This window comes from Nyctibius grandis, chromosome 3 (genome assembly GCF_013368605.1).
Source record: "Nyctibius grandis isolate bNycGra1 chromosome 3, bNycGra1.pri, whole genome shotgun sequence".
Taxonomy (NCBI): Eukaryota; Metazoa; Chordata; class Aves; order Nyctibiiformes; family Nyctibiidae; genus Nyctibius; species Nyctibius grandis.
Window position 1 is genome coordinate 11,080,485 of NC_090660.1, and position 26,162 is coordinate 11,106,646.

General features: G+C 42.6%; 1 protein-coding gene across 9 annotated transcripts in view; it reads right to left on the reverse strand.

Annotated features, from left to right (window-relative positions):
• The window catches only part of ATXN1 (ataxin 1), a 377,565-nt gene that overhangs the window by 220,837 nt on the left and 130,566 nt on the right, over positions 1-26,162 (reverse strand). For 6 of the 9 annotated variants that reach the window (XM_068397241.1, XM_068397236.1, XM_068397244.1 and 3 more), the window contains 3 exons: positions 23,137-25,372; positions 7,795-7,859; positions 41-409 (listed from right to left, as the gene is read on the reverse strand). The gene's annotated coding sequence lies outside the window, so the exon portion shown is untranslated. Of the gene's footprint in view, positions 1-40; positions 410-7,794; positions 7,860-10,057; positions 10,162-11,795; positions 11,833-23,136; positions 25,373-26,162 lie in introns of those variants that run through there. The other 3 variants (XM_068397238.1, XM_068397243.1, XM_068397242.1) reach the window with 3 other exon arrangements.

The following is a 26,162-nucleotide window of genomic DNA, read 5'->3' on the forward strand; positions in this document are numbered from 1 at the left end:
GGGGGGGTGTGTGGGTGGGGGAGTTCTCCTCGCCACTTACCTTCCTCCTGCCCCTTGTAACACTTGAAAGGCCAGGCTGGCTCTCCTCGGCGGGATTAATCCCTGCGCGCGACGCTGCTCCACAGAAGTCCCCGCTCCTGTGTCAGGCTGCGTCGTGGGGATCTCAAAGCACTTTGCAGGCGGAAAAAAATGAGCTGGGGAGGGGAAAAAAAACCCACCCCAATCCCAAACCTATGTTGTTTAAGGGGGACGGAAAAGACAGCTAGTGAAGCATGCTGTCCTTCAGAAATGGCAGGGAATGCTGGTTCAAAGGATGCATGAAAATCAGTTGCTCAGTCAAGGCTGGTCTGTCTCTCTGAGGGAGGAAATAAAACTGTGCTGGAAGCCAGGGAATGCTCTGAAGCAGCCTCTGTGAGAGTCAGAAGAGGGTGATTTTATTTAAGATGCCATATTGCATTTCGCTGTGGAGAACTGCGAAGTGAGTTAAAGCAAGAGCCTGCATCCCACTCCCTTTTTCTGAATTAGTTTTATTTATCCGGATCCTTGGCATATGCTTGAGTTGCTTTGTAGAAAGTACCTTCCACTTCATTCAGACCAAAGAGGCTCTGACTCATACCGTCACTGAACTACAAGACAGGCAGGGCTGAACCACGCATGTTTGGGTACTCACTCCCTCTGCATTCCTCAGCACGCATTTCATCAAAGATCCCCTCGCATCTCTCCTAGCTGTACGCAGACCATGGTGGGCCTCTCTCAAACTCCCCCCCATCTAAGGCAACTTACACGTCCCCAGCACTTCAGCGTCAGCTCGATAGTCTCTTACTTCTTTCAACACAGGTCTCTGCAGTGCCATAAACTGCAGTGATGGGCAAATAACGAGCATGGATGCAAACTGGGGAAAATACCCTCTTTCTGGACTGGCTCAGTCTGATCTTCAAGTCTTAGAAGAAAAGATAAAACACCAAATTACCAAGCCAGGTACAACTTGGGGAAATAAAACAAATTATGGAAGAAATGAATGGGAGGAATACAGCCAAAGGACAGCGGGCTGCTATGCTCGCATGCAACCTGACAGCGGTCTGTAAGGAGGCATTCACTCTCTGCTTTGGCATCAGGAAGGGAGGTACAGCACCGAGAAGGCCTCTCCTCACTCCAAGGACGTTGCAAAAAATGTTGCATAAATACCAAAGGCCGTTACGTACCAGCTCCGTGGAGCTGGACGCTGGGAGGTCACAGGCCTCAGGAAGGCCTCAGCTGTGCGCTCCCTGCAACACGGCCGTCCAGACCAGGCTGCTTATGGCAGCTTGTACCAATTTGCCACAACAATAAGCTCCAAGGTACCAGGCTTCTAGCTCAGGTATATCTCCTATGTGTCCATTATACATTAGCATTAAATTTTAGCATTAAATCTAGCATTAGAGTCTAGATGCAAAGTACCCTAGGACTCAGCCTGTCGTTATGCAGATTAGCAAAGTAGTTCCTTCTATAAATGACTGTACTCGTTCACCATAATTGCTAAAGAATATAATAATAATAACATTGTAAGCTGCAATGCTCTTGATTTACAGTTGATACCGTAATACAGACTAGCTTTATGAAGCATAAGGATCTTTTATCACAGCGCCTTCTGCATCTTTGGTTCAGGTTCACTATGAAATCCAATATCATTTTCCATTTTAGGAGTGGTCTGGGGACAGAAGCAGCAACAGGCCAAGATATCTGGACAAACGTGCCACTCAGCATTACGAGACTGAATCTACAGCAGCAAAGCAGACAGCAAAATTATTTTCACCCAGCTAATGCAAGTTTCATTGATTTAATAAAAGGAACCAAGGGAGAGAGAGAGAGTGGAGATTACTGAAAATAAAGTGAAAGCCCCTGAGAAGCTGCAACCCCATCGTCAGGGTTCAATTCTGAGCACGCAGCATTCTCCTGTCTGCCACCTTTTTTATTACAGTTGTAGAGAGTGTTACCTCAGGAGAAAGGAATCTTTCCTTCTCAAATGTTCACCTTGCCAAGAGGTGTGGCACATGCAGAGAAAGAGAAGCCACATTCATGCTGAAGCAAGCTTTGGGCAACTTTCCCTTCTGCAGCAGGCTCATGTAAGAGGCTTGTGTATTCCTCCGCTCTGTGGCTATGGTGTTTGCCACAGGACCCACATTTTTTGCCATGCTCCAGGCTCTAGGCTTTTAAATCTTTGTCTATGTTTCTGCTTCAGAGTTGAAAAGAGCCCCCTAAAATGTGAGTCCACTGTAAGTCAAAGCAATATTGTCTTCCTGAGCCAGCAGGCAGCCTTAACCCATGTCTTTGGGAAGTGCCACAGCTGCCACCAGCCACGTCAGGTTCATAAACCCTCCCTCACCTCTGTTTTGACTTGATATGTGTTGGTTGCATTAACAGATGAGAGGTGAGGGGGCTGTGCCTCCACGGACATTCCCTGACACGTAGGATATACTACCATGTCCCAAGGTGTCCTTGTGCCTCTGCAGCTCCCCTGTTGAGGGCCTACACTGGCGCTCAATATATTCCCTCCATGGAGAATATCACAAATTATGGAAGTGCTGGCGAAGGCAGAGTGGGTGGGAAACAGCACCTGAATGTGACCTTTGCTGAATGCCCGGGACAAAGGTTCCTTTAGCACCTATTAGGGCAGTGCAGCCTGTTGACCCAGAAGTGCAGAACTAAGCCAGACGAGAAAGTCATTTGCTGTGGAAAGTAGACGTGATTTTACCTGCCACCAGGATAGTTCAGACAACAGGAAAGGTGAGAGGCAACTCAGCAGTGAAGCTGTCAGGTCCCACTCAAGGACTACCCCAGATACCTGCAGTGCACTCTCACAGCAGCTAAGAGCCACCCTAAACCCCATCACCTTGCCCTCCCTGAGGAGAGCATATAGCAAGGGGCGCGTACACAAAAGTAGCAGCAAACTTCCAAAACAAAACTCTTCTGTTGTAGACCTTCCTGCCCTTGGGGAGAGAAAGAGAGCAGAGATATGTGACAGATTCTCATCATGTGGCTGAGTGCAGTACGGACAGGGGCTCCAACACCACGGTGCTGAGTGGGACACAAGAACCCACATCAACTCAAGCATTTTTATTTTCTGCTGGTGATGTGCTGAAACTGATAGGACTCCCAGCTGAATACAGTCTTGACCAAAAGATCTTAATCAATTTGACATGCAAGATGCACGCTGTCTAGAAGAAACTGTCTTTCAATCCACTAGTTGTACTATGTCATCTACACTGCGTGTTTTATACAATTAATAGTATCTACAAAAAAACGGGAGAATAAGATGCATAAGAAGTTGGATTTGTAAAATTTTTTTAAACATTAACATTCAGGGTAATCCAGTGATTGATGATGCATTGAATGTGAGAAGTAATTTCACAACTGTTGATCATTACAGTCTTCAATTTGTCACAAAATGACATTGTTGGTCTCATTACAGCCTCTAGTGGACAGTAGTAATCGACTTCACAGACCTGTCATACAGCTTGCTCAAATGACAAGCCTTATCAAGGTGGAGGTTACTCGGAGAGAGCATGAACATACAGTCATTCTTACCCCCTGGCCAAAAGGATTTTTGAATACAACCAAAGGTTTGTTGTCGTTGCTCATAAGGTGCCTTGCTTTACGCTTCAGGTATTAACACTGACTTGTAAATAAACAGAGAACTTCCTCTATTCATCTCAGTTTCAGAGAGCTTTCATAAAAACTAAATTAATCTCAAATATTCTTATAACAGAAAACACTGGTTGCCATGTTTTTGGCTTACGTCAGATGTTTTTATTCCAACTCAGAATCCACTGACTGTCCAGTCCACCTCCTATCTATTTATAGCCCTCTCACATTCAGATAATTTTTGCTCGTGCAATTACTTTCATTATTATTTCAGACATATGCAGCTGATTTAAGGTATTTTAACAGCTTTAACAAACGAGAAACTATAATTTGGATTACAGCTGGCTAATTAAGGTACGCTTTCTTCAGAGAAGTTAAAAATGTACATGATCTGAACAATAATGTATTTGGAATGTATTCTTTAACTTGAAGTGCCACTTGTATGAACATAATACAATATGACTAACGTCTTTTTTTTTTGTGTATTCACTTAGAAATGAGTGTATCTCCTGTCAGAACAGGAATGTTGATGATGTTCTCCAGAACTCTGTGATTGTTTTCAGATGGAAGGAAATTAGATTGGTAGACACAGAGAGCCAATGCTGTCTCTTTAAAGCCACAAGCATCTCATGCAAATTAACATTTAGTGAAATGAGAGCAAAGCATTCATGAAGACTAAGCAAGTATGTAGTACTACACTGTGACTCAAAGAGAAAAATCTTATGGTCTAAAATGCTGAGGTTCTTTGCAAGTGAATTCAAAATAAAGGCTGCCATTAATTTCTGTATTTTACCACACTGTGGCTAGGTATGGGTTGTAGGATTGCTGAACAAATCCTTATTTGTCATGCCTTATTGTATAGATAATGGGATATTTAGGTAAAAAAATGTTTATCATTGTCTTGATTTTTTAAAAGAAGCAATCAAGTTCTTCTTTAAATAACAATACCTTCAATAGCTTTATAATAACAACAGGTCCTTAGATGCTGATCTGAAGTAAGATGCTTTTTTTGTTGTTGCTTTTTTTAAACAGGGAAAACAATTCATCAAGGGATTAAGAAAACTGATGAATCCTCTGAAGTCTTAAAATCAAGACTGATTTCTTCTTTTGAATAAGTTGTCAGTCAGTTACAGGTCATTGATCTGGAAGGAAGACCAGCTAACCTACCAGTGACTACAGCAGGATGGACCACAGTCACAGTTAGCCCCATAAGCTGTTCCAGCAGTGATCAGTGGAAAATAAAACTGCTAAGTCCTTCTCTTGAGGTGCCTAACTGGCTGAGGCATCTCTCAAGTAATAACTATTACAACCTGTTAGGTGCTTTATGGCCTGCTGTCTGAGGTCTCCATCCACATCCTGGTCTCCAGGTATCTCCCCTGACACTGCAGTTACCCCTATGGCTGGTGTGAGCAGAAGGGCCAAGCACAAATGGAAGCTAAACTGCCATCTTATTCCTAGAAGTGATCACTTCATGTTCAGGTCAAAGTATGCCAGTGGGCACAGAGGGGAAGCTCTACTCTGTGGAAAATGCTTTGTTTCCAGGGACGTCAAGGCAGCGCTGTTAACGAGAACTCACATTCAACCAAAATGATGGTGCAGACCTAAGGAGAATTCACCAGCCACTTTCTGGGAGAGGGCTCTTGGCTGCTAACAGGGAGCAGCTGGAGGCGACAAGCCCTTGTCAGAGACATGTATTGTCCCTTTAAAGCATACCTGGTACAGAGACTTATCTGGGGGTTCACTTGCCAGGTTTTTTTCTGTCTGTTAAGGGTGTTATTGGTCTAGACAGATTAGATTATCATCTATCATGTAAACACTTAGGGTTGGGAAATAACTCTTGACCTTTCTTAAAGAGTCTTACCCGCATATAAGGCAGTGTGGTTTCTAAAGCCTGTTACAGTCTCTCTGATCAATGCTATACATATTTTGATAAGCGCAGTGAATTTTTAGGGGAGGAGGGGAATGGGCTAGAATGGGTTGCTTACCTGTTTGAATAGACCTAGGAATTGAAAACATGGATTTTTGACTCCTGAGTCCTTTAATGGCCCTAACTGAGCTGTTCTGGTCTATTGAACAAATCTTTCCTACCTCATGGATCATTGACCTACCAGACCTTCAGAGCCAATGTGCTCAATCCTGCTGCCAAGCCTGCACGTTTTGTTCACGCACTAAAAATCTTTATCTTTTGTTGAGAAAAGGTGCAACATATGAATAACAGCTATTTTGTACCGTCACTGTCTCTACCTCTTCACAAATATGATACACGTGGGCCTTGGCCCCAAAGCTCTCATGAAAATTCAGAACTGAAGTTTACCAAATTCAGCCAGTATTGGTAAATCTGGGCTCATGCGTTGGTTTCAAGACAGAGATAAGAGCACATTGCTTTATGTCCAAGACCAGAGTTATTTTGTATCTATATTTTCGCTGTACTGTCAAAAAGAAAACTAATAACTAATACAGCATTAACCAGAAATACAGTAATATTCCTGAAATACAGCCATCTTTTACACAGAAAAGAGCTATATTTCTTTGTTTTCAAAAGGTATCATATGCCACAGAGTTGCAGCACAGGAATGGCAACTCTGAACAGTGCATAAATATCAAACAAAAATTTAAGCGGGATAATTTTGGTAGGAAGAAATTGCTGTATCCCCTTAGATTTGATCCATGGTCATAGTCAACTGGAAAATCCTCAGGCAGAGATGGACTGTGGGCATGACAGTGAATTGCCTGGAGGGTAAGAAGTCCTCAGCAAGGCTTTGACCAACAACCTAGGTGAGCATGGTAAACATTTACCTTCCTTTCGATTACAAGCTGAGGGGGTATTTTTCCTGTTTCTTCTGCAAGGACACAGGGATATGTCCAAAGAACCCTGAAACTCCATAGTTTAAAAAAAAAAAAAAGTGGGAAAAATGGGAGGAAGCCTGAGGTAGGATACTACTTTAAATCAGAGTTATTTCTGCTTGTGCAGACCATTTCATAACTAGACTGGCATTGCTGTGACTTCTCACTGCACAGAGGCAGCATCTTTCCCCCAGAGATTTTCCAGATCCTCATGTTCTCTCTTTACCCTTCAGCAAAGGCCTTTCTACTAAAGGCAGTAATTGTTCCCGTATTGGCTGAAATGTTGTATCATGTCTCTCTCTTTCACCCTGGCCACTTCTTCCACACGAGAGCTCCCATTTATACCTGTCTTCCTACTTTGGATCTGCTCTCATATCATCCTCATATGATTTTATTCATTTATTTATACTCAAGGTAATGAAAGATACCCGTTCAAAGCTCTAGAAGCCCTGACACATAGCAATTACAAGAAAAACACCGCAGCATGAAAGCAGTTTTCTCAAAAGGAAATTAGCTGGGCATTCAGGTACACCAGAAACACCTGCCTGCTGAAAGCACATCTTCAGCCTTCTCCCAAAGTGTGTGTCTTTTGCCAGAGGGCCTCTCCAAAAATAATAAAATACAAACCCCAGTGAAGCGTAGGGTCTATCACAGAGATAGACTCTCTCTTGCATGGATTCTTCTGCTATGGGGTCAAGTATAGCCAAGTGGAGTGGAGTAGGCGCCTGGGGGCAGGACCATCTCATGGCAAGCTGTTCCTACTCAAGAGATACTAATTCAGACATGGTTCCTCACTATAAATTTTTCACAGTTTATATTCTCATTTTCTTTGTGCAAAAGGACATGAGAATGGCCACACAGTGGCCGTAGGACAACAACGGTCATAAGCAGACGCTTTAAGGAGACATGGGCATTATATACTACTTCCTCCACATACTCTCCAGCCTCCTACTATTTTCAGCTCAAGGGACTTCCTGAGCAGGATGTGTTTGCTGCCTGTTTAATAACCCTCAATGGATTTATCTCCCAAGACTTGCACAGTCTCCCCCTCAGCACATGTAAACTGTAAGCATCCACAATCTCCTATGTCACATTGCACAGGTTGAGTCCCTGATGCAAGAAGAATCACCTCATCCTGCCTGCTTAATTCAATGCTCCCAGCTCTTGCACTGAGACAGAGAACGGCCAGTCCTACCCATACTCTCCATGCTACCCAGAACTTTGCAGACATCTATCACATTCCGCCTCAATTATCCTTCTTCCAAGCTAGAAAGGTTGTTACACAAACCGTTCTGTTACAGACTTCGCTGCTTCTGCCGCAATTCTAACCTGGTTTTGAGTCCCTCTGTCTTGGTCCTAGTCCTGTGACATCCTCACTCCCTCTGTTCTTCTGCCTGTAGAATAGGGATAGTAAAAATTATCCTTTTATCTCATGGAACAGTGGTGACACAGTGAAGTACAAGTATTATTACTTGTAATTCTTACTTGTATTACAAGTATTAAAGCAATACAGAATACTCTCTTTTCCCAAGGCTTAGCCAAGGACTCAGAAAAGCAACAATTCCACATATCAAGGACAAGAGAAAACAGTATTAATGTAAACAAAAATAAACCCATGATTCTATCTACATTTTTTTCATACTTGTTTAGCAACACAGACTGACTAAAACCCTTCCCATTTCATAAACTCTCTGTCAACCAACCTACTCTGGTGTTAAAAATCTGAAGTGATGGGACATCTCCCACCAACCTCAGGAGATTATTTCACACACTTATAGACATAACAGGTCTGAAAAATCTGACGTGCTACAAAAGTGGGATTACCAGATGGTTTTCCTGCCATTTAATCTGTCTCTCCCCTTTCCATGATACATCTCATTTCTTAGGACATAAATATTAAGTCATTTCTCTCCCTTATTTGGCCCTGTCTTCAGCTAGGTGTGTAAACTTGGTGTCTGATTTAAGGTGTACAAGTTGTCCCGTTGTCTTAATGATTCTGAATCATACATTCAAAGTTAGCTATGTGCTTGAGGGTATGTCTTCGTGAACATGTTACAGTGAGGCAGTCAAGGGTGTGTAGATTTACAGGACACCAGCTACTCTGCAATAACTGCACGGATAAACACCCTTTGCCTGCTGGTAAATGCAAAGCGGGTTAGCCCAGAAAGAGTCCCAGCCAAGATCCCCTCTGCCTCCCCATAATCGCTTTTGCTGCTATTCTCTGAATACTGCTCCTTTTGGCAGTCTGTCCCCAGCAGTAACACAGAAGTAAACATGATAGGTGCATATAGAGGCACTACCACCTCCCTCACCTCCAAAGCGATCCACCTCCAGACACAGCTCGGATCATATGTTTTTTTTAATGCAACCCTACAATCTTGCAAACTGAAGCCATATTTAAGAGACCTTGTCTCCCTCGCTGCATTATGGCTTCAGCCCTTTTTAAGTTTGTATAGTAGGATATATTCTTTGTAGAGTCTTTATTGTTTATCATACATGAGTCCTCTAATTCTTGAGCCCCTCTGTTTCCCTCTGCTGGTTAAAAATGTATAGCGGGGGGAGCAGGGAGGGTGGGAAACAGCGAGCAATTCTTCAAATAATTCTCATAGTCAAACCATGTGCCCAGTGTGGGAGGAGGGGGCAGAGGAGACAGAGCCTGTGAGTACTGTGTACCAGTGGCTGCCGCCCCAAAGATACTTCTGAGAGCCTGTAGGTATTGTTAACAAAACGCATGTGCTTCACAGGGTCCTGCACAGAGTTTATCAGCTGTACAGAAATTCCTGCATAGTTTACAATCTGGGCAAGCATCCCAGCCCCAGTGTTGTCTCTCGCTGGAGTCTCTTCAGAGTATCAGAGGTTCCCAGGAACGCTCCCAGGAGCTTTTAGCTCAGCACAAGTCACTGCCAATTTGAACGGTTTCTTCGAGTCCCTTGTAGCAATCACCCCGAAAACTGCAGAAGAGGAGCTTGCAGGCTCTGTAAGAGTCCCTAAAAAGCTGAGCTTGTACAGGAGTCATGGTCTGGCCTCCAAAAACATTTATCTGAACCCAGACACATTTATCTCAACCTTGCACACATTTAAGGTCTCTCCAATGAGACCACAAAATCAGCATGATGTAGTTTGAAATGAAAGCTTTCTCATGAAAGTTATTCTTTTGGCAATTTCCTAAAATCTTCTTTTATATTCTAATAATCCCTCAGTTCCCTAAATGAGGATCAACGCCCCTTTCCTGCTTGAACTAGATGTTCAAATCAGTTATATGAGGCCAAGTTTCCTCCCCAGGCAGTTTACAACATAGGCACACAGGTTATGTTGTCTGCAGTAAATGATGCAGTCAAAGACTGCATAGCTCTCAGAACAGTTATCTCCTGAGAAAAGACTGCATTTTTGAAACCAGCTGATTTTTCAGGAATAGCAAACCATCAGTGGGACAAAAAGGTAGATTTCTCCAAAGGTGAAATAACAGTGTTTTCTTATTTTAACCTACAAAAATTATAATTTCCTGAAAACAAAATGAAAGAAGAAATTCCAACAACCACCAAGCCCCCTTTATTCTTCTCCTGAAGAACTGTAACGGATATTCCCCACTTACTGTGCTTTCCGAGGATTCGCCTATCTTCTTACATGTTAGCATTTTTAATGCTTCTTACTAGCCAAAATGTTCATTGGGTTTCTTAAGTTCCAGTATGTTGCTTCTTCTGAATCTGCTACTCTTGTAGTAGCAGTTTCCCTTAATTGCATGTTGAATTCAAGCAGTTTATGGTCACCAGTTCCTAGATTCCTTATAGTGCTCAAATCTTCAGTGAAAAGCTTCAGTGAAAGAAAAGCTTGGAGCATTTACCAGCTTGGAATCTCTGCTATCTGGACAACAGACCAAAAATTGTCCTTATTTCAGGACTTCAAACTGAATATCTGGTTGTATAATTAAAATCCGCATTGTTAAAATATACTGAAAATACATTTACCATGAAAATGTTTCACCTTTTAGTTATTCCACTTCAAACCCTTCAGCTCTGTGGTGTTACTATTTTGTTTTGTTTTGATGTTTGTTCCTTTTAAGCTAACCCCAAAGAATTTCACTCTCGCCCATCGTGGTTATCAAGCTCTAGTTTGTTGGCATTGTAAGTATTTGTGATATACAACTCTCTTCTGCTCTTCCCAGCTTTTTCTTGTATGTGTTGATTAATAGCCCTTTTGTATTGATATTCCTTTTGGGAGAATTAGGAATGCCCACCAGATAATCATCTCCATCACTTGGTAACACTGCTCCTGGTCTGTTGTATAACTCTTGTATAGGGACGCTTGGTATGTAAATACTCTCCTTAATCTTCATCTTTTGTTTCAAGGATAAAACAAAACAATAACAGAACCTCCTTTATTTTGCATGCTGGGAGCACATGCCATTAATATTAATTTATTTACTTATTTAAAGTTGGTAAAAGAATTTGCTCTTAGGCTGGGAATGTGACTGCCAAGTTTCCTGCCTGCAATTTGTTACGGCTCAGTAGTAAACTCCTGAAAATAGGAATTTGAAATGGAAATAGTGACAGGCCTTTTAACTATGCTATAATAAGCAGGGTGTTTTATCCTGCATACTGTATGTCGTTACACAATGGCAGCCTATCATAACGTGCACGGAAAACAAACAGGGTCTCTTTAGATCGCTCTCCTGGCTAAAGCCGAGCAGACAGAGGAAGTAAAACAGGCTGAAAAGACAAAAGACTAGAAGGTCAAGAACACCACACCCAGACCTAAGCCCTTCTGTTGCGCAGCGGAGCACAGGGATCTTAGAGAACTCGCGCTTGAGTAATTTGACTTTGATCAGCTTGCCATTAAAAAAGAGGTGTAGTCTGCTACATTGCTAAAGGGAGTAAAGAAGACTTTCCCTTAAGTCTTAAGCTGCAAATTAATGTACCCAGACTTGCCCTGTTATGCAGAACAAAGCTCCAAAAAGTAGCTATTTCTTGCAAATGTTTCTTATCTGCCTATAATAGTACATTCCATGTAATTCTACATATATAAACCACATGAACATTAAAGCTGGTTTGTGTACTAGCTTTCAAGCGTCAGTTGAAAAATGTAATTTTTCAGAGTTGCTGAACATCCAGAGTCCTAACAAGTCAGCTGACAGCAGTACTACATCTTTGTGAAAATAAAATACTGTTTCTGTTTTTTACAAGGTATTTGGCAACCAGGAAAATAACTGAATCATATCTACAAAAGAGTGTCTCTGGGACTTGAACCGAGCACTTCTGGTTTGTAGCACATGCTTAAATGCCATATATTGAACTGCCACATCATGTCTATTTTTACTAATTGAGTTTACTTACTTGTGTTTGGGCACCGTACCAGCTACGCAGCAAGTCCAGGAGATTAATGTAAAAGCCTCTCTGCATTTAGAAAGTGTAGGCACTCTAGATTTAAAACTGCTTATTTTGAGGGTGGCTGACTGCTGATCCTGATGTCTTTGAGTAACAGATGGTTTTGTGAGCTGCACCAATAATGAAAATTATATAATTTGCCTCTTAACATTAAAATAAAGCAGAGAGGCAGAACAAAAGAAAAAGCAATGGATTCACCTTCTACAAACAGCATACCTAAGTATGGGGAGAGGCAGGGAGCCCAGGCAAAACCGAAGGCTATCAATAGTTTTAGAAATTCACATGAGGAAAAACTTGCATAAAATAACCTGGCCTGATCTGGACTGTGAAAACGTTGGCTCCTGTAATGTTAGAATTTATAGCCTTAATCTTCTTAAGAGCTGCATGGCTCTTCTCATATGCGGGGAAAACAGATTTGATGTTTCTGAGATTAAAACTACTGAGCTGAACTTTGCTTGTTATTGGCCAGAAGCATTTGGAAACCTAATAAAGCATTCCATTAAAATCTTGGCATTTTAGTAACACAAAAGAAATGGGCTTCTCAAAATGCAAGTCCAAGGCAAAAGGACACTTTTTGCGGGGGGAGACTGTGGAATTTGGATTTTAACAAAGTTTGCAATGACTTGAAAATAGATCAAAGGAAACGCGAGGTAGAATGGAACAATAAATGCTTGATGTAGCTAGCAATGTGCAATTCTTTGTTATTTAAACTTTATTACATTTTAAGATTTTTTTTCATGTTCTTTTAAACCTCATACTTTTGCGAGTCTATGAGCGGCTGGAAAAAGTACAACACTCATCTGACTAGCTGTGTGGTCTCTAACAGGTAACATAAGGCCTGATTTCTTAAAATTATGAGGATCCACAGCCACAGCTGAGATTAACGTCGGCTACTAGTATTCTGGGCTTCAGATGATCAGCTTTACTCTGAAATAAAAAAAAAAAAGCTCTGTTAAGGCTGGCTAGGCTGCAATTTTAGCTGCACAGGAAGCCCACGCTGAACAGAGTTATGCACCTACAGTCTGTATATGATTTGATTTGATCTATGAGAACGCAACTAACATTTCCGTAGAAACAGACAAAATACTCATAGTGATGGTATGATCTATGAGTTCTATGAGATCTATGACTGAACAAGGGTGATGATCTTGCCAGTAGTGGTAAAACCTTGTACAGTACCATTTGGGTAAATGAGATGAGAGCTGCCTGGTACCAGCTGCACTGTTGAGAGCCCTTGCTTGCCTTCTCCACCAAGGTACAGTGAAAAGGAGCCTCAAAAACTACTGCTTTTACTGTGCTCTGCAGGCAAATGAACAAACAAACAAACAGAAATAAACACTTATAACCAAGCATAAAAGAAGTAACGCTTCATAACCAACCCTAAATATGACAGGTCTCTTGCTAGGGTTCATTGTGGGGTTTGGGGTTTTGTCACAAGGTAAACAACATTAATTCCCATGTGCTTTGAAATGGCTTGGTCCTGTCTGTACTGGCAAAGCCAACCATGAAAGCTATGCTAGAGTTTGCCTGCACATGGTTACATCTAATTCAGATCTTCTAGTTACAGTCTACTTATAAGTTGCCCTATAGAAGCAGAAGTACATAGGCTATCTTCTGGAAAGCTTGTGGTTACAACCCTGGGATGTCTGTAGTGATAATCAGGTAACAATTGAATGCCTACAAACAAATTTTAGCTGGGTTTTACCCCACCCAGAGAACTAGAGTGTGGAATCTGGATCGCACAGCTGGTGTGAATGAGTCCTCTCAGGTAAGGCAAGCTCATCCCACTGTAGATGACAGCACAGAGTTCACTTATGCAATTCCATTTTCTGCCCTTTCAAAAGAAATTCACCTTTACACAGTGGAACATTGCAGGGTGCTCAGAAACTGGCTGCTAACGTGGCTGGTGTGCTTCATTTTTTGCGGCGCTAACATATGAAGAGCTCTCTACTGTAACAGATGCTCTTTGACAGTGCAAAATAATAGCACTCAGACTTAAACTGTAAATTATAAACAATCCCTCTCTAACTACAAAATGAATACACAAAATGGGGAGTCTTGTCAACTAAGATATTAGTAAATCAAGTTGAGGAAGACAAATTATTCACTAAAGCTGGAGTAACTAAAATTTTATTCAGTTAACACCACTGTCATTAGAGTTCTCCTGTTCTTTGCCATAATTAGTAGATACTAAGAAGTAATTATAAGCAGCACAGGGTAAAATCAGTTACATGTTTCCTTGCTACGTAAAAGCAAGAGAAAGTGTTTCTATTCTTCCTTTTTAATAATTTCTATCGGTAGAAAAGATGCTGTATAAATACTTACTACTGGTAAGACGCCTGGCCACATCAACACAGCCCTTTCCCAAGGCAGTTCATAATTATGTTTTCCCCACTGAACCACAGACCTCTGAATTAAAAGTGACCGTGTTGGCCCAGCGGTGCAGCTGCCATGTATTTGATTACAAACTTACTAGTACTACTGCCAAGGAGGGAAGTTACAACATCAACTGAAAATGAGTTCAAGCGTAGCTTTCTGCACAGAATGTCCCAGGTAACCTGGCTGCAAAAAGCATTCAGCGCACAAGATGATTTTTTTTTTTAACCTTTAAAAAAAATGCATTCCTTCTGTCCTCCCTATCTCTTCATGAAATCCTGATGCAAAGTTCTCCAGAATTATGTGCTCGGGGCAAATACCCTAGATTACAAGGTCTGCAGCAACATCTGGAGTACTTGTGACATCTCAAATCTATGACTTCTTCAGAAAGGACATGGAGGACTGGAGGGGAGCACGGGTAAAGGGATGTAATCCATGGTGGTGCCTGTCCCATAATGGCAGCCTCTCAGGAATTCTTGAACATCACGGTGGGGATGGTGAGCACAAAGCTGGCCTTACCAAATGCATGGAACTGCCCATGATCCGCATGAGGCATAAAAAGAGTTAGCAGTTCATAGTTTTCTTTAGCATGCACTGGGAGACATTTCTGTGTCACTCAGTTCAGTGTCAGGCTTGCAAGATCTGATTCTTAGGGCTTTGGAAGAAACAGGTGTGCTCAAGAAAAGACTCTAGCAGCTGTCTGCAGGCAGGATTTAATACCCTTGCGTTTCATGGGGCTCCTGGGTGGGAGTGTCAAACTCCTTTGCATGAGAAAGGCAGCCAGGTTTTATCCCATGCATTTGCACTGCCTGCATCTCCTACAGTACCTGGCACTAGATCCCAAGTGCCAGAGCTAAAAAAAGGTACACACAGGTAAAGCTGCCTTATCTAGGTCTTGACTACATGCATTAAGAAGCAGGCCTAGCCAAATGGCTCTCCACTGACAGATGAGTTTACCTTCTTTCTCCTTCCCAGATTAAGTAGTGAAGCAGGCACCAACCCCATCAGTTTTGCCAATGCTAGTTCAATGCATGCCCACAGGCATAGTTTGGATGCTCAAAGAACTTCACAGCATTGAAAAACTTAGCTCAGGAAATGCAAAGGGTCCGGGCCTGCCCTCCAGAGCCTGACAAAAGGGTGTATGCATACGCAGGGGAAGGAGGCTCCCTCCGTTGCACAGAGCTGGCTCCTTGGCTCTTTCTCATTTCCCTAGATATCCAGGGTAATTGTCTGCAAGTTATGAGGCAACCAGCAGACCAGTTAGCATGCAAGGGGGCCTGGCAGTATCAGTCAAGATTGCTTTAGGTAACGTAGCAAAAGGACCACTTTCCCTGGCCCTGGCCTCCCAGACCGCAAGCCTCCTACATGGGATCCAACCCAGCCACAGGTTGGGTCCCCACTCATTATAGCTGACAAGTGAAATGAATCCATTAGTCTCATTTTAATGCACACAGGAAAATCACTATGCAAATCTGCCACAACGGGTAGTTTGTGCCCACGATGCAAGCTAAACCCAAAACAGCGGACGGGTCATAAAATAAGGATTAAAGTCCAACAACGAAGCTGATAATGAAGAAGCCTGCCCAGACTATGCCCTATTCTAGCCAGAATTACGTTATCTTATAATTTTAGAACAGCTGAAAATTTTTCCCAGACCAGAAGCTGACGAGGCTGAGCAACGCCAATGTCGTTAAATCTTTGTTTTCAGGCACAGTGTTGTCTCTGCACTGCAAGAAGTTGTTTCAACATGTGAAATTTTACAGGAAGGCACACACTGGCGGTGGATGCCCATACAGGGAGCTATGTAATATGTTGAAACCATCTGGCATTTTTGCGGTTTTGCAGTATCAGTCAGACGCGCTGTCTGGAAACACAGGGCTCAAACCCAGAGTCCTCAATTCGGGTCAGATACCTACAGACGCCTGCAGACGTTTGGCCGGACTAAGAGCTGCAGAGTAAAGCACTTAATTAGGCAGATGAGGTTTATGATTGATTTCAAGGCCAGCTGAACTAGAAGCCTATTACTGCTTAGGAAGTTTTAGTAAATGTAATTATTATGGCATGTTTGATGTAATACACAGTCTTCATGAAATGCTCCAAAATATCATTTTAAAGACTCATTCTGCTGCTGTTATGCTTTGTACCTTCTGACTAAGGAATAGGCCAGATGATATGAATGCCAATGTGAAGCTTACTGAAAACCACCACTAAAATTAATAGAGCATAGTTACAGAAGAGTATTTTGTATGGAATTACCTTCTCTGGAGTGTGAACAAAGCTGCTGAAAGCAGGCTCTGGGTTACATTATTCCTGTGGTCCGAATCTTTTTAACCAGCTGATGTCACTAGGGAGGTTTGAAGTCTTTATAATTACTGCTCAAGGCCTAGAGAAAGGGGGAAGGAAAGACAATGAAATTATGTTTCATATGTTGATTCAGAAAGTAACCTGCAGCGGCCTGTTAACTTGTTTCATCTATCAGGAAAAGCAAATTAATTCTGTATTCAGTCGGTTTTATGAGTGGCAGCTCAATTTGCTTTCCCAGTTAAGCAGGGAAGAAAGTGGCCTTTTGTCACAAACAATTGCTTTCTGCAATGCTGCAGAGTAAGATGTAAAATAGGCAAAGAGCTTTGGCTACAGCTTCCAACGTCCTACTAAGAAGTAAAATTTCTTTCTTTCATCTTCCCTCAGAGAAGGAATTCAGGTTATGCTCTGCACTAAATTAAAGTGTTCTGCTCAGTTATGTACATGTACAGCTTTGAAAACTGTTCCTGCTTCTAGGTCAAGGGCTCTCCCTGTGGCCGGGTGCCAGCTTTATCCCTGGACTCCCATAATCCCTTGAAATAAATCAACTTTCCATTGAAATCCTCTGCCAGTTCCACTTCAGACTAAAATGTGCTGTCTGTAGCATGATGCTCTTTTATACTTTTGTGGAAACAAAAAAAAGAGAAACAATGTGGTCATTGTATACTGGATACAGTTTGACGTAACCCACGTCGGGTATATTAAAGGCTATCTTTGTACGTTGCACTAACCCCAGATTTCAGTGTTTATTATTAGAACTAAGAAAAATACCTTTGACCAAAGGAATAATTCGACTTCTTGAAAGGATCCCAGCTTGTGTGTGTGTGTGTGCATGTGTGTGCATGTGTATCCCATTACTACTCTACTCACGTAGACTGAAGTGTGTGGATGCATTGTACGACTTCCCAGCCCGGGCAGATAAAGCCCTCAAAGATTTTTTTCTCTTTCCTCTTTTTTTTTTTTTTCTTCCTAATATCCATTTTCTTCTCTGTGTGTTATAAATGAACCTGAATACATTCACATGTTCCTGTGGAAGACTGAAAGCTGTCACTTCATTTTGGGGAACCAGGCAGCTTTAAACTCAGCTGCAAGAAAGCCCAGATGCTACTACATCTCTGGGGGACACGCATCTATTCAGAAAGGGGGAAACTTCTGAACAATAATAACAAAATATAGCTTAAAGATGCTGCTGCTGTTCTCCTGCCGGTGCTGAGGTCAATACTTTGGAGAGTGGGTGCCAGTCAGAAATGGCAGCACTCTCCTCAGAAGACTGACATTTCTGAAAAGCTCTGCTTCTCCCCAGATCTCAAGTAACTTTAAATGGTCTGCCAGTTAAATCAGAACAGCCTGGTATAAAGCCTCCAATTTTCTGACAACCTTTATATTCTCTTGGCTCCTACAAGGCCCTAAAGCTGATCGTGTTTAATCCTGAACTGAATGTAAAATAAATATGAAAACCTGTCATGATTTTACAGTTTTCCAAAGGATATTTCACTAAATAAAGAGAGCTGTATTTTTGGCATACAAACGCTCCATATAAAAATCACAGTTAGTTCTTTAAAATAAAGCTACACAACGTGGTGCCAGCCTCTGCCCTCTGAAGTTTCCTCCCAAGTGCTGGGGAGCAGCTGGCTATGTCCCCACGAGCCGGCCGGCCCCAAAGGCCCCATGCTCCTTTCCCCTGTACAACTGCTGTGTGAATTGGGGTGATGACACCAACCTGAGCCAGCCCAGCCTCTGAGGGTCCCTCCAGCTCTGGAGCTGGGGGGAAGTACCTGAGTCTCACCCAAGCTGGGACACAGCCCACGGTGGCCAGCTAAATCCAGCGCTGGCAATTGCTTCCATGCTTGTGGTGCAGATACAGCCTGAGCAAATTGTGGCCCAAAGCTCACCCAGTCTTCATGCCCTTGACATCTGTTGCCTAAGAAAATAACAACTGTTTGCAGAAACCTCTTCTGCTAAGCCTGTGTTATTTAGCTACCCAGGTTAACTGTGTGTCAAGGTGTGAGCTATAAGCTGAAGTGTCCACAGGACTAGAGCACAGAAACGAGTTGAAATCACTGACAAACTTGTGCTGATTTCTGGCTCCACCGGCTTTTCAGACCTCAAAAAGATCTGCAGGTCCCAAGCATAGCTACAAGGCCGGTCAGAGACACATGGGTCTAGCAAAGTAGGATGCAAACACAGCAACCTGGACAACAGACATGAGGTGCATTTCGACCAAGGCCATGACCAGACTAACAAAGTATCTGTTTGCCACCCAGCAGGAAATCTAGAAGACTAGTCCTGCACGTCTTGGGGTACCTCACTACAAGTTTTGTTTGCACTGTACTGTTTGGATGGTTGGAAAGGAGGAAATGGAGGCAAGGCAAGGAAATTCAAAAAGGGAAAATCTGTGTTGTCACTCACAATGTTTGCACGTTTGTCTGCAGAGATCTTCCACTCAAGGCATCTTGCAGGTTTTTAATGTTACACACCTGCCTCTCTTATATTCTGCTCCTGGAACAGGGTACAGGCAATTTCACTGAATATAAAAAACACAGTAAATCATACACCTAGGGCTTTAATTTTAAATCAGACTGAGTGAAACTATCTGGTTTTCCCCTAGACGCCCTCAGTGGACGGTTTCTTCAGTTAGCTTCACCACCTTCAGGCCTTTTGTTTAAGTGAGGAGTACAGCTGAACCCAAAAAATCAAAGCAAAACTCAGCTGAAACTACTATGTTTCATCTGGTTACATGTCAAAACCTCAAACATCGTGTACGCAGGGCTCAAATTATAAACCCATCAGGCTTAACCCCAGAACTGGACCTAGGTTTGCCCAGGGAGCCCGGGAATCTTTTAGAGAAGTCGGTCCGAGTTTCAAGTTCATAATGAGTTGCAAACCCAAAGTGGCCAGGGGATTTTTCCAAGGTTAAACAGTGAGTTAGAAGGGGAGCTAAGAAGAGAACCGCAGCCTTGGCCACTTCACAGGCTTTGCTACCAACAGAGGTAGAAACTCATTCTGCTTGAACTTCATGCTGTATAGCCTTTGCCAAACCACTCAAAATAACCACTTTTTGCCTCTTAATTGTTTTAATAAGTCACATGGCAATGAATGACTAAAAACTACATCATCCCTCTAAGGATTCAGCTGTGGAAAAAGCATCCATTTAGCTGCAGGGTAGTTATTACTGCATAGCTTTGATTTTGCTACACAATGCACACCCTGTTTATGGAAATGCTTACATGCTGCTCCCAGTGAAATCATCATCACTTACAGGTATACTCTGAAGCTAAAGGAATGAGCTCAGATCCACTTAGCTAGACCCCACATGAGCCCTGCCCACTTATCTGGATCTCCACAACACTCTCAGATGTTGGTTAATGACCCTTTGGACATTTTTTAACACTACCCAAATCTCTGCATCTAAAACATGAAAATAAAATTTCAAGGTGAGAAAACACAACTGCAGTTATAATACCTGCCCCTCCTGGTAACTCTGCTGACTGCCATGGCGCAAGGCTCTCTGGAGAGCACTAGGATGATTTCAAGTTCATGGCATAATGTAATGTAGTCCCTTTTGAATCTAGACCATCGTGCAATGGTCACTTATTTGCCTCTTTCATATCAATACTACCAAAGCTTTAATCTCTAAGACTTTTGGCAATATAGCAAGCAATTGTTCCAGGATCTAGGCTTAATGCTGAAATACCATCAGGGCTGAGGATTGCTACATATTGCTTTCTAATAGCCCCTCCTATTTGACACCTGGAATGGCATTAAGGAGCTCTGGCACTGTATCCAGAGTGCTCTACCAATAACTGAAAGTGCTTCTACAAGATGGGGAGAAGGGGGATCAGCATTCAAGGACTGAGTCTGTTTAAGGTACTGAAAACAATTTTGTGGGGTGAAGGGTCAGCATTTAAAAAGTAAGGTATGGCTTATATATATGCAGTAAAAAACTGAGATTCTGATACATACCTTTTTCCCAGCCACGTTACTTAGGAGTTTTCTGTACTCCCAGCTTGTTTTGTTTGCAGGCAAATTTCTTTTGAGCTCAGCAGCCAGGGCCGTATGTAGGGCTAAGCTTTCCCACCATATCACCCCAATATTAAAAGAATTTTTCTGGCTTCCTGTTAAACCATGCACTGATTACAAAATTCTTTTGCTTATTTAGGGCCAGATTCAATAAAAATTCTGTCCAGCTTCCGCATCATAGAAGGCCACAAAAGCCCTGAAATATTTTGGTTTTGAAGCCTGTGTGGGCTTCCATGGCTCGGATGCTGGGTAACTATTCCAGTGAATGTGTTCCTCATAAAGCTTCTCAAGGTTCTGCTCCATATGGACCTAGTGATTTCTCTTTATTCTCTCCAGTGTGGATTACAATCCACTTCAGAGAATCTCTGATTTATGCCTCTAGCTACAAGCTAAATCCTAGAGGAATAGGTCCTTTTCATATCAGGTCACATCCTCTGCAGAACACTGACAGAGAAATTAGTGTTTCTGAAAAGAAAGCACCACTTACAAAAATGTGGTATGTTTTGCATGGAAAGGCTTTATGTGAATATAAGCGAATGGTAAAATCAAAAAGGAAATTCAATAAACTACTCATTATCTATATTCATATGACTAAGCTACACATGGAACGTAGCTTTTATCCTCCATAAAAAATGTACAGATGTTCTATAGAAAACTGTATGAACAAACTTTAACCTCACGACTGCTATTATTTTGTAATAAAAGGCTTACAGCATAATGTGAGCTTTTTTTAGAATGTAAGTTCCATGTGAGTAGTGTGTTGTTAATTTAATATTAATGCAATGCACCAGGGAGAAGTCTGCACAGAATCTCAGAGAGAGAGAATCACAGTGCTGCAGACAGGAGATTTGTGGCATGGATTTTATTTGTTTCAGCACTCAGTACAAAATTCATTGACCAGGATTCCCATTGCCAGAGGGTAGTGGATTCATCTCTAGATGTTTTCATATGCCTTGGCATGAGGATTTTGCTGCAGCATTCCCACTACTGTTCCCGGGAATCATGTGGTTAAGTCACCTTGCACTGCACTGAAAATTTACCTCTCACTGTCAAGTGCATATGAATGAGCTTCTTTTTTGGGAACAGCAAAAGAAAAAAAGAATCCACTGAATAAACTTTTGAATATCTTTTGCTGAACCATCCTTCAGGTAGCAGGTGCGAATGCTTTCACCAACCTTGCAGATTGCAAATGCGGTGCCTACTCTGCTTGCACCACAAACAAATTAAAGTGGGGGAGCAGAAGAGAAATCCAGTTTCATCCATACAGTCTCCCTTTCCTAGTGCCTGAGCCCCCTCCTCTGCAGCATCTGCCATTCAGAATACCTGTTCTCTATTTCTCCAAGGAGTCAGTTCACTGTCTCATCTCCAAATGCATTGGTGAAGTAATTTATGACTCCCATTATTAGAATCGCTTAGCAGCTCCCAAGCATGTAAAAATAGCAACAATAATCTCTCCCACTTTTCTTTCCTTAGCACCCCATAGGAGAAAGAGCTTGATTAATCCCGTAGGGGTTACACAGGCACTTGTGTGCTTCTATAACTTACAGAGGGAGTTTGACATTTTCTGAAAGCGATGATGTCTACAGACATGTTATTCATTGCAGAAATACATTTCCTCAGTCTAGATACAGCTTCTGGGAAAGTCCTCTGTCCAGAAGCTTCCTTCTATGGCTTGACAGTTTCACTGCTTCTGTGAAATGCACTTGCGTGCAATCATGATCATAAAGGAAGGCCCCACCTCAGAAATGGTGAAGGCCATTTCCTTGAAAGCCTTCTAGGATCAAATTTGAAAACCCACCCAGGACTCCATGCAATGAAGCAGAACTTCCATGTGTAGCAGAAAGAAGAAAAATGGGGAGACGTTTACGAACAACAGGCCTATGGCAATGTGTGCGTGGTAAACTGACAGACTGCTTCCATTTGTTCCCGTTTTCTGAGCATGTGATTTCGAATGCAGTTATCATTTTATGTGGACCATCGTGGCTGCACTGCACCCAGTGAAGTCTGGTCCCTGTGAAACGGAGACGGAGCTTTCCTATTTCTGTGCATATTCTGTAAGCAAGTACTAAAGCCCAAAAGTTCCCAGAGGTGCAACAAACGTCAAAGGCCCTCAGCACCTGGAATAGTTATGGAAGGAAGAATTTCAAAGTACTCCTCTGCTTCTACCGTCATCACGTAGGTCTAAACTGCTAGGAAAAATCATATTAGTTTCTCTAAATGTTTATTTTACAATCCATTTTAGTTAAACTAGTGTAAAAGACAGAGTGGACATTCTCATCTTTCAGTGTTAAACCATGTCTGTTTTGGTTTAAGCTTAAATCTGTTTAGGAGCTGATTAGGTATTTGCAAATAAGGCAGTCTTAAGCTAGCACAGTCAATTTGGTTTACATGTGATTTTAAGTAACATTGATACAGCTGTTTAATACAACCGAGATCTTAGACTTGTCTGGTCCACTTCTGGCCATTTGCTCTGCAGTGCAATGCCAACTTCAGTTAGTCACTAAGATGATTAGGGGAAGGCAGTAATTATGCTTGCAATAAGGAATATGAAAACCTAGATAGCATCTACAGAAAAGCAGGCACTTCAGCTCACCACGCGATCTCCCCAGCTCTCCAATGGTTTCACATGTGTATGGAAGAAGCCTTGTCAGCTTCCAGAGATGAGAAGTTTGGACACAGGAAAACAGCTACTGCTTGTGACTCGTCTGGCTCTGCCTTAGGAGAAGGAACAGAATACTTTCATGGAGCTTCCACTGATATGCACAGCTTCTCCACACAGGTTAGCAGCATGGGATGATCAACAGTATCAAATATCAAGAGTGATCCAACAAATAATTACGCACTAGTGTTTGTCACTAGCCAAAGTTACAAGGACAGTCTTAGTACCCTGTGCTACCCTGAGACTGCCGTGATAGGGATCAAGTTACTGGCTGCCTCACAGCTGATGTTAGAGATTAATTTTTGTCAACCTGATTAGCAGAGGACAGTTAAGGTTTGGGTGGTAGGTTGTAGGATCTCGCTCTTTGAAAGACAGATCCATGAATGAATGGTACCAGACCACACATTAGCTGCGATGGAAGATTCAAATCAAAAGGGGAGATCACAACCTCCATTTACTTCTGCTCCAAGTACCCTGTTTCCATACCCATTTGCTCAAACCTGGAAAGACCGTGTTACATTTCTTCTCCTGATTTAGCCTGAGCACCTGGGATGTTTTGGCAGAGGCTGTGAAATAAGATACCTCATACCAGAGACGTGACAAGGTGAGTAGTGTCAGCTGAGGTTTATAAAGCAGCATTAAGCTCCTTCTGTAATGTCAGAGAAGTAGGCATCTGGCAGCGGCAATGTATGTTGCAGTACTTTGCATCCACGTCCATGTCAGGCAACCTTTCTACCACTGGTAGTCGCGGGCTGTCTTTCAGTTCTTCCGCTCAAGTCTTCCCTCATTTCTGGGAGGGACTGGGGGCAAGCAGAAGAGCAGGAGCTGAAGGCTGAGCAGCCTGGCAGTAGTTACATCTCTGTCTCCCTGATCTGTTCTGTTACTCCAGAATGTTTTCTAAAACCATAGGCAACACAAAAGAAACGTTGGGTTGGCCTGCTTTGTACTGCTCCAACCATGTTCCCTTTTTGCGATCTCCTCATTCAACGGACTGGCTGATTGCCTAGACAGCAAAGCCCCACAAGCTGATGCATCATATCTTTCAGTCAGACTAACGGGACTTATCAGGGGTGGGAAAGATCTGCCTCCTCCCCGCATCAGTGACCATTTCTTCCTTTGCAATCAATTGGAAAAACATCTTGAGGGGAAATATTTCCTGTGCAGTTGATGCTCCCACCCGCAATAACCTGGGTCTACATATGTATACCCCGGTCCCCTGTGGGGTAGGCTAAGAACTCTTCTCCTTCGCCAGTAGCCCCATAGCAGGGACGAGAACTGAACCCCCGCCTTTGGCTCCAGTTTCCCCCAGTTGCCAGCACACCTCGCGCAGTCACACAGAATGATGCAAGTGACAAGGACTCCATGTGTTTTTCAGAGTCCTGCCCCCCACCTTTTAGGTGAGGAGCACTGCCACATCCCCCAGAAAACTCCACATATGCTATTAAAAGAAAACAACCACCACTAAAAAGAACTTGGTGCCTTCTATGCTAGAAGTAACAACTTATGGGCAAACTATTCATCTATTAACATTTTTCATTAAAACAATCACTCCCAGCTGAGACTTATGAAAGACCCTGCCAGGCCAAAATGTCAGCCCAGTTACGGTATTTATTATTACAACTGTCAGGCCCAAAGGGTTTGCTGCGGAGGATCCAGCAGGCGTGCTCAGACAGGAGCTCCTGCCTATGGGCCAGCCACTTTACGAACAGGACTGGCAAATGTCAGATGTCACGTTCTTGTTTCAAGTCCTGCCCTCTTCCCCCTTTGACCACTATGGATCATTTTAGCCATTTAGCAACCAGCAAAGGCCACATCAGGCAGGGTAAGCACCAGTGTTGTCCTGCTTTTAGAGCTGATAAAGGTCTTTGTCTCAGCTTTCCCTATTTTTAAACTACTATAGCAAGGCTTCAAGGGCTCATGACTGTCTATCAGCAGGGGAGGGACAAGCTGGAGAATGAGGTGTACTTTCCTCAAGGTGGTGGCTGCTCCCCATAGCCACATGCTTCAGGAGAGATGGCTGAGGGTGTCTGTAAGTTGCAGGTCTGTGCTCAGGAGTCACGGGCTGATCCTGGTGCAAAGAGAGGCTTGCACTTGGGTTTCATAATGGAGTTCGTGGAAGTCAGTGGAAATTGAACTGCGGCCAAGGTGGAGAGCCATGTAGAACAGATGTCTTTACAGAGGATAAAACAAACAAAAAGAAATACTCAGAGCCCGAGTTGGAACTCTTCACGCTAAATCTGTAAAAAGCCCCAAAGTGCTCTAGAGGGAGGCTGTCCGACACAATTAAATTCCACATGTATAAAGTAAACCACATTTGCATTGCTAATTTAATAAAAGACTTCTTGACCCAAAGTCACTAGCACAAGTCTCCTGCATGGAAAAGCTCTGATAAGCACGCTCTTTGTCTCTCTCTGTAAATGTTCAGTAATGCTCCTTTTTAAAAGTACGTATGCTTCTCCTGCTGTCTGATGCTAATTATCTTATCAGATAACAGGCAGCCCTGTGCTGAATAGGTATGTAATATATTAGCCTTGGGGAAGGGGAAAAAAAAAAAGCCTTATCTTTCAAGTAGATTTGAAACTGCATATGATCTTTCTGAGCCTGTGCAAACTTTCTTCTGCAGCGCAGAGCTTATATAAGGAAGAGAAAGAAGAAAAAAAAAAAAAGAAAAAAACACCCAAACGTATACAGCTTTCAGGCTGCAATTCCTCTGGCTGTTCCTTTCTATTGAATTTTCTCCTCTGTCAGTATTTTGGAATGACATCCAGGTTAAACTGTTCACCTGGCATGGAAAGCAGCTTTAGTAATTGCAAGTTTACATTACACTGTAAACGAGCAGATTATAGTAAACAGATGAACTATGTAAATAAAATATCACCGCTTAGCTCTCCTTTGTGACTTGTATTCTGATTCCACTACTACTGCTTTTACTACAACTACTACTACTACTGCTAGGCTTC